General features: G+C 43.1%; 1 long non-coding RNA gene across 1 annotated transcript; it reads left to right on the forward strand.

The window, feature by feature from the left end:
* The first annotated feature begins 14,361 nt into the window (after nucleotides 1–14,361).
* Nucleotides 14,362–18,270, forward strand: LOC143484032 (uncharacterized). The gene is made up of 2 exons (XR_013122528.1): nucleotides 14,362–14,525; nucleotides 17,753–18,270. It is a non-coding gene; the product is annotated as an uncharacterized LOC143484032 (long non-coding RNA).
* The last annotated feature ends 1,182 nt before the right edge of the window (nucleotides 18,271–19,452 follow it).

Genomic DNA, 19,452 nt, shown 5'->3' on the forward strand with positions numbered 1-19,452 from the left:
TTCTGCATCACCCCTCATTGTAGCAATGTCTACAGTACAGTAGTCACATCACCTGTAGCAGTGTCTACAGTCATATATACAGTACTGTCACATCACATGTAGCAGTGTCTACAGTCATATATAAAGTACTGTCACATCACATGTAGCAGTGTCTACAGTCATATATACAGTACCTACTGTCACATCGCCTTTAATCTTTTGGGCTCAAGAGGTTATACAGACTTTTTACTTGTTCCTAGAAGGCACAAGCAGTTAGCAACACTGCTAGACAAAGTATAGATGCACAAAACATGACCACATACAATCAACTGCAACAACTTTATGTTGATTAATATTCAAAATCAGAATTACTTCACTTAGCTCACTGAGTTCACTTATGAAACCATCAATGTCCAGACCGTTGACCCAGTTGTGTTCTGCATGACATGTTGAGGACTGTTGAGGGCCAAAGTGCTGCCAGCCCAGGTGTGGTTCCATGGCCACAGCTGAAAATTTTCAACTATGCTTTTTTTGATCTTATTAATGAATCTGTATTTCACAGCAGTAGTTATGACATGTATCTATCCATCCATTTGCATCCACTTATCCAGGTCCAGGTCAGGGGGGTACTAGCCTAAGCAAGCCTCTCACTAGCCACCTCTTTTAGGGGGATACTGAGGCACTCTCCAGTGTGTTCTGAGTTTTCACTGGGGTTTCCTCCTAGATGGGCATGCCCACAATGCTTAACCCTAACCAAGGATGCACCCTGGGTGTCTCTCTGACTGAACTCCTCACCCTATCTCTAAGGTACAACCCGGACACCCTGCGGAGAAAACTCATTTCAGCCGCTTGTATTCACGATCTCATTCTTTCCATCACTACCCAAAGCTTGTGACCAGTGGTTAATTTGTAAATCAAACGATGCCGGAACGCAAACAGCGGACAACATAAAATGTTACCGGATCGAGGCAGACAGTTACCGGAACGCACGTTTCAAAATTAAAGAGTTCCCGGATCCTGTTCCGGCAGGATCCGGCTCAAATTAAGCCCTGCTTGTGACAGTGGATGAGAGTCAGAACATAGATTGACCAGTTAATCGAGAGCCCCCCCCCCCCATCTTTGGAGGACAACTTTGTTTTTATGTACAGATCAGATGATAACAATTCTGTATAATATAGTGCAATAGTGATAACAATAATTGGGGTTAGGTGAACCATGAGAAGATATAGAAAAGAGAGGAAAAGAAAAGAAAAGAGGGGGAGAGAAAACAAAAAAGGAAAAGACAGAAGGGCAGGGAAAAAAACACAACCAGCTCAAATGACTGTAAAGAAGAGCAGAAAGTGTACCCAAGACATATAGCACACATGACTGTGATGTATGTGTATGTGTGAGTGTGTGTTCATGTGCAACATAAAAGTGCAACATAGGATAAATGTACGGAATGTACTTACCAGCAAGGGTAGAAAGCTGCAACAACATTCCCTCAGAGGTCAGAGGCAGGTAGAGAAAGACCCAGGAATCCCACCCGCCCACGGCCCCCCAGGAGCTGTGGAGTCCCAGGGCCGCACTTCCCAGTGACTCCCGCATGCCCGTCCCAGCGGGCGGGAGAGGGAGACCCCAAACAGCACCCCCCAACCAAGGAGCGTAGGTCCAGGGGAACCAGAGGTAACAGAGCCCCCCCCCAGGATGCCCCCCCCCCCACCCCCACCACGGGCCAGCAGCAAGGCCCCAGCGCCACGTGCCCCCGAGAGCCACCCACCACCCGGCAGGGCCCCCCTCATGCCGAGGAGCCCCGAGCCGCCCCGGACCACAACCGCCCAGGGGAGCAGGCCAACCGCCACGCCGAAGCACTAAGCCGGGCCCCGAAACCCCAAGACGCTCTGGAGGGGAGCAGTAACCACAGTGGAGCAGCCGGGAGAGGACCGGGCACGACTAGCTCCAGACCAGAACCAGCTGTCCTCACACATACACTCAACCTCATATATACATTCACCCCCAAAATATACATCCCTACATACAAACACACAACCCCTTATATACACCCTTATCATGTATACACCTACACACCTCCCTATACACATACTTACAGACACACACACACCCAAACTCATCGTCATATATAGACCCTCACACATATATACCTACACGCACATGTACATCCACCCCAACATACATTGCCTCACCCCCAATGTACTTACACATTCACCCCAATATATACACACACACACACACCCATATATCAAAAAAAGAGACAAGGACAAAGACACACATTCATCCAAACTAACACACCCTCCCTCAAAGGTCAAATTTTATTTATATAGCGCTTTTTACAACAGTTGTTGTCACAAAGCAGCTTTACAAGTGCCGAGTCCTAGCCCCCAGTGAGCAAGCCAAAGGCGACAGTGGCTAGGAAAAACTCCCTAGTTTTTTGCATGAGGAAGAAACCTTGAGAGGAACCAAGACTCAGGGGGGGAGCCCATCCTCCTCTGGCCGACACCGGTCACCATGACAACAACAACAATATAGACAGAATGTAGACAGAATGTAAAAGATGCAATAATGTCCATTTAGACAGAATATAAAAGATGTAATAATGTCCATCATGGTGTAGGCATCCGGTTAGGCAGGAGGTGGCCGGCCCAGGATGGATCGCTTGTCTCTCCTCATCTCATTATTCCTCAAGCAGGTGGGCAGCCATGTGGAGAAATGAAACAGGGAAAATTAGCTCTGTATGAGGACATGTACAGGACAGGTAAAATTATAAACATTTCTGGAGTGTGGCAGCAACTCCGGCACTAAGTTAAATTATTACAGCCTAGCTAAAAAAGGCAGAACCAGAAGGTAACATAGCCTTGGGGGCATTCTGAGACAATGGCATCCGTCCACTGCGCTGTCAACAAACTTGAGTGACCACGAGCAGTGACAGGATGACAGCACCAGCACCCCAGTCTACCATAAAACCCTTCGTCTATGAACCTCTGGATCTGTACCTTTATCTAAGGGGGATATTAATTATCAAACACTAGACTAAATAAGTGGGTTTTCAACCTAGATTTAAAGATTGTGACTGTGTCAGAGTCCCGGACACATTTAGGAAGATTATTCCAAAGCTGGGGGGCCTTATAAGAAAAGGCTCTTCCCCCTGCTGTTACCTTGTTAATTTGTGGAACTAATAACAGACCAGCACCCTGTGATCTTAGTTGACGTGGGGGTTCATAGTAGGAAATAAGTTCCTGGAGGTATTCAGGAGCAAGCCCGTGTAGTGCTTTATATGCTAATAATAGAATTTTAAAATCAATACGAAATTTAACTGGGAGCCAATGCAGGGCTGATAGGACTGGTCTAATATGCTGAAATTTTCTAGTTCTGGTCAGAACTCTAGCTGCGGCATTTTGAACTATTTGAAGTTTATTTAGATTCCTATTTGAACATCCTGACAGTAGTGAATTGCAGTAGTCTAGTCTAGAGCTAACAAAGGCGTGCACCAATTTTTCTGCATCATCCTGTGATAATGCATTTCTTAATTTGGCAATATTGCGGAGATGTAGAAAAGCTATCCTAGTAGTATTATCTATATATTTATCAAATGATAGGTCAGAGTCGAGTATGATGCCTAGGTTTTTGGCTACTGTGCCAGGTGTAATGGGATAGTCTGCAAGATTAAGCATTAAATTTGGAATTTTCTGTCTTGCAGCCTTAGGGCCCACAAGGAGAACTTCTGTTTTGTCCTCATTTAATTGTAGGAAGTTTAGAGACATCCAGCATTTAATATCTCTTACACAGGCCTCAATTTTTCCTAAACTGAGTTTGTCATCGAGTTTGGCTGATATGTAAAGTTGAGTGTCATCCGCATAGCAGTGAAAATTGACACCATGTTTGTTTATTACTGTGCCCAATGGTAGCATATATAATGTAAATAATAGTGGTCCTAAGATGGAGCCTTGCGGGACCCCATATTTAACCATTGTACGTTTGGATGAAATATTATTGAGCTCTACAAACTGATAGCGATTTGTTAAGTAAGACTGAAACCATGAAAGGGCTGTGCCTGAGACTCCAACCCAGCGTTCTAACCTTTCTAGCAAGATCCTATGATCAATTGTGTCGAAGGTAGGTAACTCTGATCCGGGCAAAAGTATCTGGGTCCTGCTATTGTAAATTCCATAGGGGTTTTTATGGATCACTTTTTGTCTGGCCCATCACCTAGGACCAATTGGGAGACACTAACGGGGGCATTGCCCCCAACAACCTAGCTCCTAGGATCATGCAGGCATGCAATCCCCTCCACTACAGTAAGGTGGTGATCCATGGAGGGGCAAAAATATGTGTGCTAATTAAAACAAGTGAACAATGCTCTTGTGTCCTTCTGAATTCACAAACTTCACTTGACATTCAGGGACAAAATTAGAATAATTTAATATTGATTAAGATTCAGGATCATTTTAATTAGCACTCCATCACTTTTCTTGGATATGGAAAGAAACCTAATGTTACCCAACAAATCTGAAAACACTGGGGTTTAAATACACATAGAGACTTATAATTATATAACAATGATCTGCTGGTAGTGATGGGTGTAATGGGTAGAGCAGAGCTATTAACAGGAACTATGGTGAACTGGGGTTGGGAGATTAGGGGTCCAGGACTCCTGAGTGATGGGGCTGGTGGAGTATTAGCTACTGGGCATGACAGAGGAGAAGCCAGAGGAGGAACCATCCAGAGTGCAGCACAGGCCAGGCGTCCCACAAACAAAGCGTCCCTAAGGGCAGGACCATCATGGAGACAAGGCAACAATCTGAGGAAAAGTGCCCTCTGGTATGCAGGATACAGCATGGACTGTGGCCAGGCAAAGACAACATGTGCCACAGAGGATCAGGAGTCAGACATGGAGCAGGAATCAGACATGGTGCAGGAGTCAGACATGGAGCAGGAGTCAGACATGGAGCAGGAGTCAGACATGGAGCAGGAGGCATAACAAAGCAGCTGAACTGTGAAACATGGAAGAAAATTGGTTAAATCAAAACAACAGCAGGCCTACACATGTTCAATATTCAATGTAATTCTTTTTAAGAGGTTGTTTGTGTTTAATGTGAATAATGTGAATAGTTTAAATGCTATTTATGAGCAGTGACAGCATTTTTATGGACATCATCCAAAAATAGAAATAGAAGTCTTATCTTAGTGGTTCAGTATATGTGCCGTTTTGTGAGTTTTACAGAGAGTAAGTACAACATAGACTGCAGTGACCACAGCAAACAGCGTATGGAAGCATTAGGTGACAGCCACGTCTGAAAGACGCAAACGGTCCCCAAAAACAGAACTGAAAGGCCGTCTGCACCCCCAAGACTGAGACAGACACACACACACCTGCACAGGAACAGGGGCTATGGCTGCATGCCTCATACCTCAGATCATGTGTACATTCAAATGTGTGTGTTTTAAGTGAGAAATGTCTGGCTGAGCAGATAATGGTAGTTCTGTTCCGTTTTCCGTAGTTCTGTTTTCTATGTGTGTTTCAGTTGTTAGAAGCAAAGATACAGATTGCTCAGGCACTACTGGGAAACCACAGTGTATGAATATTTATTTATTGATTTTATTTATTGCACTTGATCCAAACAGACCTGATCAGTCTGCTTACTATAACTCACAACTTGGAGAAACACTGTATATCCCATATTTATTAGTGTATTGAAGCCACAGGGCCTGCACGCTGAATCCTGGGCTATCACCTACTTAAAGCAACATTTTTTATCTTATTTTACCATATCCTATTTTTTATCTAAAAACCTTATTCCCTGAAAGCCCACCTGTAGAGCCCTCCTTGCCGCCATCGTTACACCTACATTACAATATTTTTACCTACGTTATAGTGCATACTGTGGCAACAAGCAAGCAAGAAAGAACAAGGAAATTCATAGGAAGATTATTAGAGAAAGAACACAAAATGTATAAATGGCATGAAATTGTATTTATTTTTTCGGACAAATCCTGGTTAGACACATCTACTTTATTTATCTTTATAAAGATGTTAACTTTATTGAACCCTAAATGTATCAGATATGTTATTCTTTAATATGTCAATACAGCTATGTTTATCACTTTTTGCAACACTCATTGCGATTTGAATGTTAATACATCTTACAAGGTTCTAAAGGAAACACTACTAATATGCCACATCTGTGGATTTATTGACACCGCAACAAAACACCCAAAGATGCACATAACCTACAGTACAAGCTTAGGTCTTCAAATAAAATGTTCAAATTTCTATAAATAATTTCTACATAAAATGTTTATGCTAAGGAACATGACTACAAAATGAATTGCATTATGTTTAATTACAATATACAAGAAGCTTTCACTTGCACATGACTGACTGAGGGAGGTGTCAGGTCTGCCCTGTCCCTACTTGTCTATTTGGTTTTCTTGTCCTTAGCTCCGCATTTTTTTTCATTACCATGGTTTTTATTCAATCTAGTCATAAACCCTGGTTATTGTTTTCAGCTGTTCCATATTTCAGCTGTTCCTTATAGGTGTGTAAGGAATGCCACCTGATCTTCCCTAACCAGCCTCACCTGCCTCTCATTACGACGCCCCCTTTCAGTCACTCATATACATCTTCCCCAGCACGTCTCAGTCGCGAAGTATTGTTGACACATGCCACTTACCGAGCGTTTCTATTTCCTGATTGATCTCCCGTGTTCTGACCCTTGTTCGCTCCCCAGACCTCACCTCCTGCCTAGCCCTTCTGTACCTCCTGGATTCTGCTCTCCCGTTACGACCCTGGACCGTCCCGACCTCCCCAAGAGAACGTTACCACTGCTAAGCGTTATGCTAGCAATCTTCTGGTCATTCTCTGTGTTTGTGATTTATGTAAATAAAAGCAACATACTTCCGCATTTGGATACCTCTCCGCCTGGTCGATCCGTTACAAGGTGCACTGTGTTATATCAAGGCCAAAGTCAGCACATCTGTCTACCAGGAAATTTTAGAGCACTTCATGCTTCCCTTGTCCGACAAGCTTTTTGGAGATGGAAATTTGGCACCTGTCCACACTGCCAAAGTACCAATACCTGGTTTAATAACCACAGTATCACTGCAAACTCACCTGACCTAAGATTATCTATGGGGTATTGTCAAGAGAAAGATGAGAGACACTAGACCCAACAATGCAGACAAGCTGAAGACTTCTATCAAAGCAACCCGGGCTTCCATAACATCTCAGCAGTGCCACAGACTGATCCCCTGCTTGCCACGCTGCATTGATGCAGTAATTTGTTCGCTTGAAATAAATCACACTGTTTGTTGTCGTGGCAAAAAGCAGACATTTTGTCAGGCCAGTGAAGAAACAACACTTGGACACAGGAAAATGAAAAAGAGAAAATAACATACTTTATTGCAACCACACAGGGTCTAAAAAAAGGACATGCCTTGAGAACAACTGGGTTGCTCCTCTTTGTATTCCCTTTTATCCTCATCCAAAAAGTGAAAGTGACCAGTGTCGTGGAAATTTCCTGAAAATAGAAGAGTACTCAGACTTGGATAAAAGAGTTTTATTACAAAAGTAAAAAAGCATGAGAGTCTCGTCTAGAACAAGAACTCTGAGGAGAGAGGGCAGTCCAATCTCCTTTATTCTTTTATCACATGTTTACAGTCCAATCTCCTTTATTCCTTTATCATCACATGTTTACAGTCCAATCTCCTTTATTCCTTTATCACATGTTTACAGTCCAATCTCCTTTATTCCGTTATCACATGTTTACAGTCCAATCTCCTTTATTCTGTTATCACATGTTTACAGTCCAGTCTCCTTTATTCTGTTATCACATGTTTACAGTCCAGTCTCCTTTATTCTGTTATCACATGTTTACAGTCCAATCTCCTTTATTCTGTTATCACATGTTTACAGTCCAGTCTCCTTTATTCTGTTATCACATGTTTACAGTCCAGTCTCCTTTATTCTGTTATCACATGTTTACAGTACATTTGGACATACTGAGAAACTGAGGGGGGAGAATGTGCAGTAGACAGTTTTCATCTCACATGTGTATTCCTCCTAATATGGATCTTTACTGTTTGGTCTCACATGTGTATTCCTCCTAATATAGATCTTTACTGTTTGGTCTCACATGTTTATTCCTCCTAATATGGATCTTTACTGTTTGGTCTCACATGTGTATTCCTCCTAATATGGATCTTTACTGTTTGGTCTCACATGTGTATTCTTCCTAATATGGATCTTTCCTGTTTTTAGCAGAACACAGAAAGAGCTGATGGTCAACAGAGGGATGACAGAGATAACATAGTACTTTCTGTCTCTACACGTTCTCCTAACGCTGGTTACACACAAACAAGGACGTGATTACAAATGAATCACTGAACCAAATCACTGATCAACCTTATTCACAGTTTTTCTGCTTGTAACGAATGGAGGAGACAGAGAGGGATCCTTATGCAGAAGCGCAGTGTTCTTTATTTGGCAGATAGATACAACCAGAGAATGCGAGTTGTTAATGCATAAATGGAGTTTATCTAGCGCCGTTTGTTGGGAGTGGTCAATCCGGTCCAGGGTCGTAACGAGAAGGCAGAGTCCGTACGGTACCTGAGGACTAGGCAGGAGACGCGGTCAAGGGAACAGGCAGAGGTCGGTACACAGGAGAAAAAGCAGAGTAGAATAACGCTTGGTACGCTACATAGTTGGCAATACTTCGCGACTAGGTATTGATACGGAGGTGTATAAGAATGCCAGGAATGTGGCCGTGTTGATGAGAGTCCTAATTGGCTATCAGGTGTGATTCCTGACACTGCTAATCGGTGTACTAAATCATAATGTTCTTGTGTGATCCTAAATGACATTTGCAAATTTCCCTGACGCCAATCATATCACTTTTCTGAGAATTTACCATTATATAACCTTTTGGGTTTACCATTGTCTTTAAGTCTGATGTAATTCTTTTAGGAAAAATAGGACCTCCCATAGGACTTATGGCTCCATTAGGGTTCATCCTCTAAGCTTTATTTGTTAGGGGTCTCTTCCCTTCACACATGTGTGTATATGTATGATATACAGTGACACAATGACCTATGGCCTGGCCGCTGTTTTCCTAGAAAAACCCAAGAAAAGAACCCAAAAAACCCCTAAACTGCGCATGACTCCCTTTGACACTAGGCACCCCAATGGCTGCATTTCTGAGCGAATGGTACTAGTACACTTCAACACTAGATATCTCAAGTTGTACATATAAGAAAATGATCATTCAGGGCTCAAACTGAAGTAGACAGTTAGGCCAACATATTGTTTCATCTCTAGGCTTATATTTCCATAATTGTGGTTTTATTTGAGAGCTTATATTACAGAAAAACATGGCCAAAAAAACTTGAACTTGAAATTGACTAGTATGTATATTCACATAGTTATTCCAATCTGTCTATAAATTTTCCATATATTTTGCTATGGTCTTTTCTAATAACACAGAAAAAATGGAGCAAATCCATGCAAGCATTGCAAAGTTATTCCACTTTGTCCCAAGGTATGTCAAGTTCAACATTCCAATGTCCAAGTATGCTAAGTATGAGACACACCCGGTACACACACATAGCCAACCAAGCTAACATGCTAACAAATTCCATACACGAAACCGATGAGCCATTTCAAACAACAACGAAGCACATATTACAGAAAGACCAGAAAATTACAATGAATAAATTCCATGTCCAAATATGAACATCACGTTATGATATTTATGTCCAATATAGTCCGACAGGCTAAGCTAAGCTTACGTCGCCAACTCCGGTAGCATCCGACACGATACCGAATACTCCAGCACTCAAAAGCTCCAATACTGTTTATAGTCTAATGTTTAGTATTAGATTATATATTTTGTACAAAATTGCTTATGAAAAATTATCCATTTTTACTCACGAGTACGTAGAATCGCGTCGTAGCCGGTGTTCATTCCCACTTCCGGGTTGGCGAAAATTCCAAAAATTGCTCATATATTCCATAAAAAGTAATCCTTTTATTATTACGTAATTTGTTAAGTGGATTGCAGATTGGCTACCGTGAATGTCAATCAAAATACAACCGTCTGTGCAGATGTGCGATTCATCTACTACTATTTTATGTGACGCGATCTACGCACATTCCTTCGCGATCGACCGACACTTCCTTCGCAATCGACCGGTCGACGTAATGAGCACCCCTGTCTTAAAGCCTTATTAGTAAACGAGTTTTAGGTGACAAAACATTAAGATATCTCACATCATAAATATGTTTTTTAAACGGATATGTCGGGAGACCCCCCCGCGACGTGCACTTTTGTCGCCAACTTCAAAGCCGGATATCTCGCAATCGGCTGCACGTAGACGTCTGAAACTCGGTAGGCATGTAGATGGCATAGGAAATTTTGAATTTATCGCTTTTGTTCAGAGATTCATTAATGTTTAATATGTTTTATAAGGCCATAAAGGAGCTGGGCCACTAGGGGACGCTTCTTTAATCTTACATCATACACTGCACCCGTTAACCCATATAGTGGAAGTCTGAGATAGATGCACGTGTCACAGTGGAAGAGAAAATTTAATATTATTATTAGGGGTGGGACGCGATTAAAAAAATTAATCAAATTAATTGGAAGCTTTGTAATTAATTAATCGAAATTAATCGCATTTCATTATTTAACATGAGAAATATTCATTTAAGTTTGAATGATGAATGAATCAATGAACATAATCATAAACTTCAACATCTTGTTTATTTTTCTACCAGTTTATTACACAGACCAATAGATGACTGCAGAAAACAGTTCAGAACGCTGGAAATTCTGACCAAGAATGTTGTTTAATTTTGGGAGATTTGCACAGGATATTTGAAGATTTGAAGTAAATCAGAAGATGTTTTTTAATACCATTTTAGATGTGTGGTAGGGCTGGACTGTTTGCGAGCTTTTAATCTGTTAATGGAGTTGTCCCACGGCAATTTAATTCTATTTAATATATTCAACAATTTTAATTATAGCTATCACGTGATCTGGTGGTAAGGTTAAATGGCCCAGGTGCGAGCGTGTGTGACGTCTGTTTCTGGTCTCCAGGAGTGTCGTGTTTGAATAAAGTGTATTACGGAAACCGGTCTCCAGCCGGATTATTTGCGAGTGGCTGCGGTAGACACCTTGAGCATAATTTCCGTCGAATAGAAGGCCACTCCGGTCCGGACAATCGGTAGGTAGCTCTCCAACCATCCCGATGCTAATATGTAGATTTGTCTCACTATTCGGGAGTTGTGGGGACCAGTCAACCTCACGGTCTAGAGCATGTGAAGCGCAGTGGAATAGCGACGTACCTGGACCACCTCAACGGGCCAAGCGTGCACCTTTCCCAGGTGTTTTAATTGGTAGGTTTTCTGTTTTATGTGTTTTCTTAAACGGGTTACTTGTATTGTTCATGGAAGGATACCTTACTCTCGTAGTGTTTGTTTCTCGAGAAAATCATTCAATTGTCTTCTCTCGTATAGAGGACCAAGGCCGGGCTCGTGCAGGCCATTGTTTTTTTCCCACCATTGTCTTTAAACGCGAACACCTAGTGTAGGAGGAACTTTGTATTCGCTTGAGTAGCATTAGTTTTTTAAATATTTTTCTTAATTGTTTTCTGTGTACTATTATTCAGCTGTTACCCTATTGTCAGTCATAGGTGTTTTTATTGCCCAGCTGTGCGTGTTATAAGTTATATGAAGCCGGCAACTTATGCTAGCTTTGGTTTTTCTTTGGTTTGAGTGTTTCACATTGGTTTTACCATGTTATCTTTTATTTTGGCTCTAAGCTTTGGTGTTGTGACATTTTTGTGTGCACAGCTAGTGCAGTAAGAAGCTCATATAGCTACATCATATGCAAAGCAATTTTATCGACATTACTGACTAGAAATCGGTGGATGTATTTAATTGCCCACGCACCGGTGTATAAATACTGGTTTGATGTACAGCAGATCTATGCTTTATGTCTTATCTTAGTATTTTAATACTTGTTACTAAATAAAATTATTGACGTGTGGAACAGCTTGCCTAACTCATTTATTTGGGTATTTGTGGTGTGGGAACCTCCACCCGGTCACAGACGGTATATTTTTCTTTAAGTTCCCATGCAGGCCTCTGCCACAGGCATCTCCATAGTGCCTAGAAGTGGTCTTCTGCATGCTCAAAGCAAATGACTGGATCTTCCATTCATCATCTATAACAGTGGTTATAGAAGAAGAAGAAGGGGAAATTGCACGCCCCACCTGTCCCATATCACCCAAACAAAATGGAAATAAAATACAAATGGGGGGTGGCGATCATGATTTGTTGAAGGGGGGGGGGGTTGGCAAACGTAATTTGACCGGTACAAATTCATTAAATGGGCGAATCTAGCCCTGCTTCACACTGTTCTTAACCTCGTATTTTTATTTTATTTATTTATTTTTTTGGCCCACCACCACCCCCCCCATCTTTGGAGGACAACTTTGTTTTTATGTACAGATTTAAATGGCAATTCTAACAATTCTGTATAATATATAGTATAGTGGTAACAATATATAGTGATAACAATACAGAGCCCCCCCCCCCCCCCCCCCCCCCAGGATGCCCCCCCATCGTGGGCCAGCAGCAAAGCCACGGCGCCACGCGCCCGGAAAGCCACCCACCACCCGGCAGGGCCCACCTCCCGCCGAGGAGCACCCGGCCGCCCCAAACCACCACCGCCCAGGGGAGCGGGCCAACCGCCCCCATGCCAGGGGGCCAAGCCGGAGCCCCAAGGCGCCCCCCCTCTGGAGTGGTGCAGTAATCTCAGGGGAGCGTCCGGGAGTGAACCGGGCACGACCAGCCCCGACCAGCCCCGACCCAGAACCAGCTGTCCTCACCCATACACTCAAATTCAGATTACATTCGCCCCTATACTCCCCTACCATGCACACACCCCCATACACATATACATACACTCAAATTCACCCTCACACCTCCAAATTTACCCACACCTGGTCATATGTCCCCTCCCTCCAACACGTACTCATTCATCCACCTATTCAGAAACAAGAAGAAAACAAGGACAAAGACACACACTAGCACACCCTCTGCGGCGGGGGCAAATGGCTGGACCAGCAAGGACCGGTAGTGGTCCCAGGAAGCCACCAGCCCAGTCCCGCGCCAGCGACCCCCCCCCCCCCCCCGCCCCGGCAGGGAGCAGGAAGCAGGTGAAGGAAGGCCTTCCCACCCCTCCACCCCCAGTGCTGTGTTGTGTGTAGGTGTTGGTGTATATGCATGTGTGGTAGTGTGTGATACTATGGTGCAGTTAAAATTGAGGGGACAGGTGCTAGGACAAACGTGGGTGTATGTCCACACCGTCCCTCAATGTCTAAAGTGCAGTAAAAACTGAGGGACAGACAGTGGTGAGGAGACAGGTGAACCATGGCAGCAGGCCCACCTCGTCAACCTCTGGGTACATGCCTGCCCCCAGAATCCTAAATGAACAAGGATGTGTGTGTGTGTGGGTGGGAATGCTTAGGTCCAGAGGAAAGGGTCCTCTGGAAGAGGAGAGCCAGCTTGCTAGCTGGCTCATTGAGCACCGAACCTCACTGCCCCCCCAGCTCAAGGCAGGAAGCGGTCGACCAGGGTGGCAACCCTCCCCACCACCACATCCAAGCCCGGATCCACACCACCCCCACCACAGACAGCAGCCAGTCCGGACATCCACATACACCTAGACACACATTTCCTTCATACACGTATGCACTCACACACATTTAACCCATAAATATATACATATATACACATATACATACATATATATATAAATAAATACATACACATACATACACATACATACATACATATATATCTACACATACATATACACCCACACACGCTAGTCCCATATACACCACACCCCTGTGTATGCACCCACAACCATACCAGTCGCACAGTGAACAAACGATGACAGACAAAGACAGTATTGAGGACATGCTGGTCGGAGTCCGGAACCCTACCTCCCGGCCCACCCCAGACATCCCCATCATCCACCACCCCACTCCCACCACCCAGGCACCTCGGAGCCCCAAGGCCCAGACCCAGGCCGACCGACCCACCCCACCCAGCGGCGCAGGTCCCCCCGCACGGGCAGGGCCCCAGCTCGGGGTCGGGGGGCCCCAGGCACCGGGTCCCGCCACCTGGCCCCACAGGAGAGGCCAGCCACCCAGCCGAGGGCCAGCATCTGCTCCCCCCGCACCCCGGCCCCACACCCCAGAGCCCAGAGTGAGCGCCACCCAAGCCCCCCCCACCACCGCCCGCCAGGGCAAGCACATGTCATCCCAGGTCGGCAGCCCCGCCCCCCCCGCCCAGAAAGTGGCCGGCACGAGCAGTCTCCCCGGGGTCGACCCCCAGCCACCAACCGGCCCTCCGGGAGCTGAAGCCCCCGCCAACCACCCCGACTAGCTAATGGAACTGATCAGTGGGAACCAAAGAGAATTAAATTCCTCCAACTGGTCTTTAGAGGAAGCAGACATTCTCTCCAGACAGATGTGATCAAGTAATACATTTTTGTAATGAGTAATATGCATGTCCTTTTTCGTTTTACAATTGATAAGAATTGTTTTCTTGGCGATGCATAGGGCAGTGAGAACTATGTGTGATATGTTTGCCTCTGTATCTAATTCACTGACGTCTCCTAAGATGCACAGTCTGGGGGAAGTTGGGATGCAGCTTTTAAGCCCCGTGGACAATTCTACAGATACCTTCTGCCAGAATTCCTTAACAGGGCTACAATCCCATATAGCATGCATATAGTTATCAATTATATTGCCTGTACAGTGTGTGCATATGTTTGATTGTGCTAGGCCCATTTGGAACATCCTTTGTCCTGTATAGTGTGTTCTATGAAGGACTTTGTATTGTATAAGTTGTAAGTTGGGGCTTTTACTTATTTTGAAGATATTTGTACATGTCGGTCCAGAAATGTTGATCTGGATTAATAAATAGATCTCGTTCCCATTTGGCTATCGGAAGGGAGATTGAGTCATCAAATTTTGACAATAATTTATACAGTTTTGATAATAATTTAGGAGTATATAGATTTAAAAATTCAGTTATCCATGCTGATATTTCTAAATTCAGTTGATTGCGGTTGAATCTCTGTTGAATGATGGATTTTAATTGTTGATATTCCAGAAATCTACTGTTGTTTATTCCATATTCTGATACAAGTTCCTGGAATGTGACAAAGTTTCCATCTTTAATAACATGTTCTAAATTTTTTATTCCCTTGTCATGCCATGATGAAAAATGTAGTACTTTCTTGTTCTGACAGATGTCTGGATTGTTCCAAATGGGTGTTAGTTTGCATGGGATGAGTGGGGACCGAGTTAATTTAAGGAATTCCCACCAGGCTGTCAGTGAAGTATTTATACTAAGGCTTGTAAAGCAGTCCTGACGCTTAATATTAGAGCTAATGCAAGGTAGGTCTGAGAGTTCTATTTTCCCGCAAAATGCTTGTTCTAGGTCCAACCATGGCCTGTCTATTAAGTCGTATTTGACCCATTTTAAAATGTACTGTAATCTATTGGCTAAGAAATATTGATAAAAATTTGGTAATTCTAAGCCACCATTGCGTTTTGGCTTTTGCAAGGTTTTCATACTTATTCTTGATGGCTTGTTTTTTCCATAGAAATTTTGAGATGTTTGAATCTAAGGATTTAAACCAAGCAGCAGAGGGTTTATTTGGGATTAGTGAGAATAAATAGTTAACTTTGGGTAGAACCATCATTTTATTGGTAGCCACTCTCCCCATGAGTGATATAGGTAAAGCGTTCCAACGTGTGAGATCATCTTCTATTGTTTTTAATAGAGGGATATGATTTAACTGCACCAAGTCTAACAGTTTAGCAGAGACATGTATGCTTAAATATCTAATATTACCTGATTGTAGTGGAGTGGTGGTCGTGTTCTGGAAACTACAGTTTATAGGCAAAACTGTTGATTTGCCCCAGTTGATGGAATATTCTATTATAGAAGAGAAGCTGTCTATAAGTTTGATTGTATTCGGAAGGGAAGCTTGTGTGTTCTGTAGGAAAAGTAATACATCATCTGCGTAGAGACTTATCCTATGGTTTGTGGTTCCTGTGTTAATTCCTGTAATATTTGCATTTTGTCGAATTGCTACTGCTAATGGCTCAATGAAGAGAACGAAAAGTGAGGGTGATAGTGGACAGCCCTGCCTGGTGCCCCTTTGCAGAGTGAAGCTTTGTGAGGTGATGTTGTTTGTCCTAACCCGTGCATTAGGAGAACTATGTAAGGCTTTGATCCAGTTTATGAAGGATGGGCCAAATCCAAATTTGTGTAGAACTGCTAATAAATATTTCCAGTTTACCCGGTCAAATGCTTTTTCTGCATCTAAAGATACAATGGTAGTCTCTAATTTGTTAATTGTGCAGTAATCTATTATGTTTATTAGTCTGCGTGTATTGTTAGCAGATTGTCTACCCTTGATAAAACCTGTCTGGTCTGGATGTATTATAAGTGGGGTGATTTCCTCTAATCTTCTGGCAAGTGCTTTGCAAATAATTTTAAGATCTACGTTTATGAGTGAAATGGGGCGATAGCTGGAAGGAAGTGTAGAGTCTTTGCCTGGCTTTAGAAGTACACTGATGTTAGCAGAATTCATGTCTGGAGACAGTACATGATCTTTTTGAATTTGATTTACCATTCTAAAAAAGGTTGGTTCTAGCACCGACCATAATTCTTTGTAGAATTCTACAGGAAATCCATCTGGTCCTGGAGCTTTGTTATTTGGTAGCTGCTGTGGGGCTTTATGTAATTCGGGCAGAGCAAGTGGTGAATCCAATGCAACAATTTGTTCGTTTTCCAGCTTTGGGAGATTTATATTATTAATAAATTCTTCAATAGCTGAATCAGATGGATTAATCTGTGATGCGTATAAAGCTTTATAAAACTCTTTAAAAGCTTTATTTATTTGTTGTGGGTCGTGAATAATGCTACCTGTTGAGTCCTTAATAGAGGAGATAGTTGTTTTTTCCTTATTAAGCTTTAACTGATTAGCAAGGTGTAACACTCTGCGTGGAGCAGAACACGGAGGCGGACACAAACGCTGAGGAGAGCGAGATTTATTACAGGGAATTCCAAAAGCAGTGTCGATATAACTGGCGCAGGTCATATTGGGAGAGCAGTCCAAACAAGAAATATACAAAGGCATAACACGAACAGGGAAAACCACAAGGCAGGTAAACCAGGGGAAAACAGGCAGAACACACGGAGGACGGGAATAACAAAATAGCGAACTCACGCAAAGACAATGAACCAGAATAAACAAAAAGACCGATACGGACATGGGAGACACAGGGACTTTTATACACAGAACTAAACTAGGGACAGGTGATGACAATGACACAGGGGCGTGGTAACAAACAAGGAATTCATCAAAACCAACGAGCAGGGTGGGACAAACAGGCAGGGAACACGGACATGAGGGAACCCAGAGTGACAGCTACGAGAGGGGGCGTTGCCCTACATGACACAAGGAATTTTCCAGATTTATTGCCATGTTCAAAATTCTGCCAACGCAGTCTTTGCAGTAAAAATTGTGTCTTTTTATCTATTATTTCATTTAATTCCAGTTTGAGTTTCCTCAGCTTGTTCAGTGTGTGTTCTTGTGGTGAAGCAGCATGGGCAGCTTCTAAAGATTTTGGTTTTTCTTCCAATTCTAATACCTGTGTTTTTTCTGTCTTTTTCTTATGTGTGCAGTAGGATATTATTTTCCCCCGCATTACTGCCTTCCCTGCTTCCCAAAGAACACACGGAGAGGTACCTGGTAGATCGTTATATTCTAAATATGTTGCCCATTCTTTTTTGAAGTAATTAATGAAATCTTGTTCCTTAAGTAATGATGTATTTAATCTCCAGTTCCTCGTTGCTGGTGTGGTTCTTTTCTGTGTCAAAGAGAGAGAGACCGGTGCATGGTCACTGATAGTGATAGGATGAATACAAGTGTCTGTGGCATCTGTCATAATGGAATTGCTAACTAAGAAGTTGTCTAAACGAGAATGTGAGTGGTGTACTGCCGAAAAGAAAGAGTAGTCCCGGAGAGTGGGGTGTTGTGAACGCCACGCATCAGAGAGCCCAAAATCGTTCATATATTGTTTTAGGGTGTCTATAGACTGCCAGTTCCTTTGACTCACTGCTGTACTGAGCCTGTCGATATCTGGATCAAGTACCAAGTTGAAGTCTCCTCCTATTATTAGTTTGGTGTCAGAGTGATCAGAGAGTGCAGTGAAAATATTGTGGAAAAAGGAGGGGTCGTCAACATTCGGCCCATATATGTTAGCAAAACATAAACGCATATTTAGAATGGATAGGTTGAGTATTATGTATCTACCATCTGGATCTGTTATATTGTTGCTAATGGAAAAGCTTATCCTTTTGTTAATTAATATGGCCACCCGCCTTTGTTTTGAGTTGTAACAGGCTGAGTACAAGTGTGGGAACTGAGGAGAGGTCAGTGTGTATGTAGGTGTTTTGGACATATGTGTTTCCTGTAGAAAGACAATATCTGCTTGTAAGTCGTTTAGCCGATTAAAAATTTTCAATCTCTTTTCCCTCGAACCAGTTCCACGTACATTCCATGTGACGAACTTCAGTGAACTAATGTTAGAACTACTTGTTTGAGTGTTGGATGGTTGCTAAAGGTGTGTGTGTTGCACTTCTGTGTTGTATGCCTGTGTTGAATGTTTCGTGTATGTGTCTGCGCTATATGCCTGTGTGTCTGTGCCTGCATGAATCGGTCATGTGTGTGTATCTCCTGTGTGTTAGTGTGAGATTGTGCTATATGTCTACGTGTGTGTCTGTTTTGCATACCTGCCTGCATGTGCATGTGTGTGTGCATACAATACATTGCAGTCTTGAAAGTGGGTGAACAAATCGCCGGGTGAGTGTAGAAAGAGAAAAAGAGAGGGGAAGGGAAAAGGAAAAGGTGACGTACACTGAAAGTGCATATACAACAAAAAAAGTATAAACAACTAGGACTTATGACGGAAAACATACGGTACGGTGCTAATTAGACCGGCATTAGTTATTTAAACTTAGACATGTCTTATTGTTCTAGACGAAAAGTAATGTGTAGTAAGGAGTTGGTGTCGGTGTTGATACAGTTCACCTGTTTAGAACAGCCATGGTGTTGTGTTGGTGTCGCGGTAGAGTTGACCGTTCACGTAGAGTTTATCCACTGATATTACAGCCTGGGAACCTGCCTGGATGAAACTCTTGCGGATGGGAAACAAGACCTTGCGTCGCTCCAGGATTTCTTTGGGGAACTGATCGTTAATACTGAAGTTGGTTCCCTTCAGCTCCCGGCCGCGGCTTTTCAGCAGTTCTTTTTGTTTGAAATGTTCAAATTTTGCCACGATCGGTCTGGGTCTCCGCGCATCTGGCCGTTTTCCCCCCAGGCG

Source organism: Brachyhypopomus gauderio, chromosome 2 (assembly GCF_052324685.1).
Source record: "Brachyhypopomus gauderio isolate BG-103 chromosome 2, BGAUD_0.2, whole genome shotgun sequence".
Classification (NCBI taxonomy): domain Eukaryota; kingdom Metazoa; phylum Chordata; class Actinopteri; order Gymnotiformes; family Hypopomidae; genus Brachyhypopomus; species Brachyhypopomus gauderio.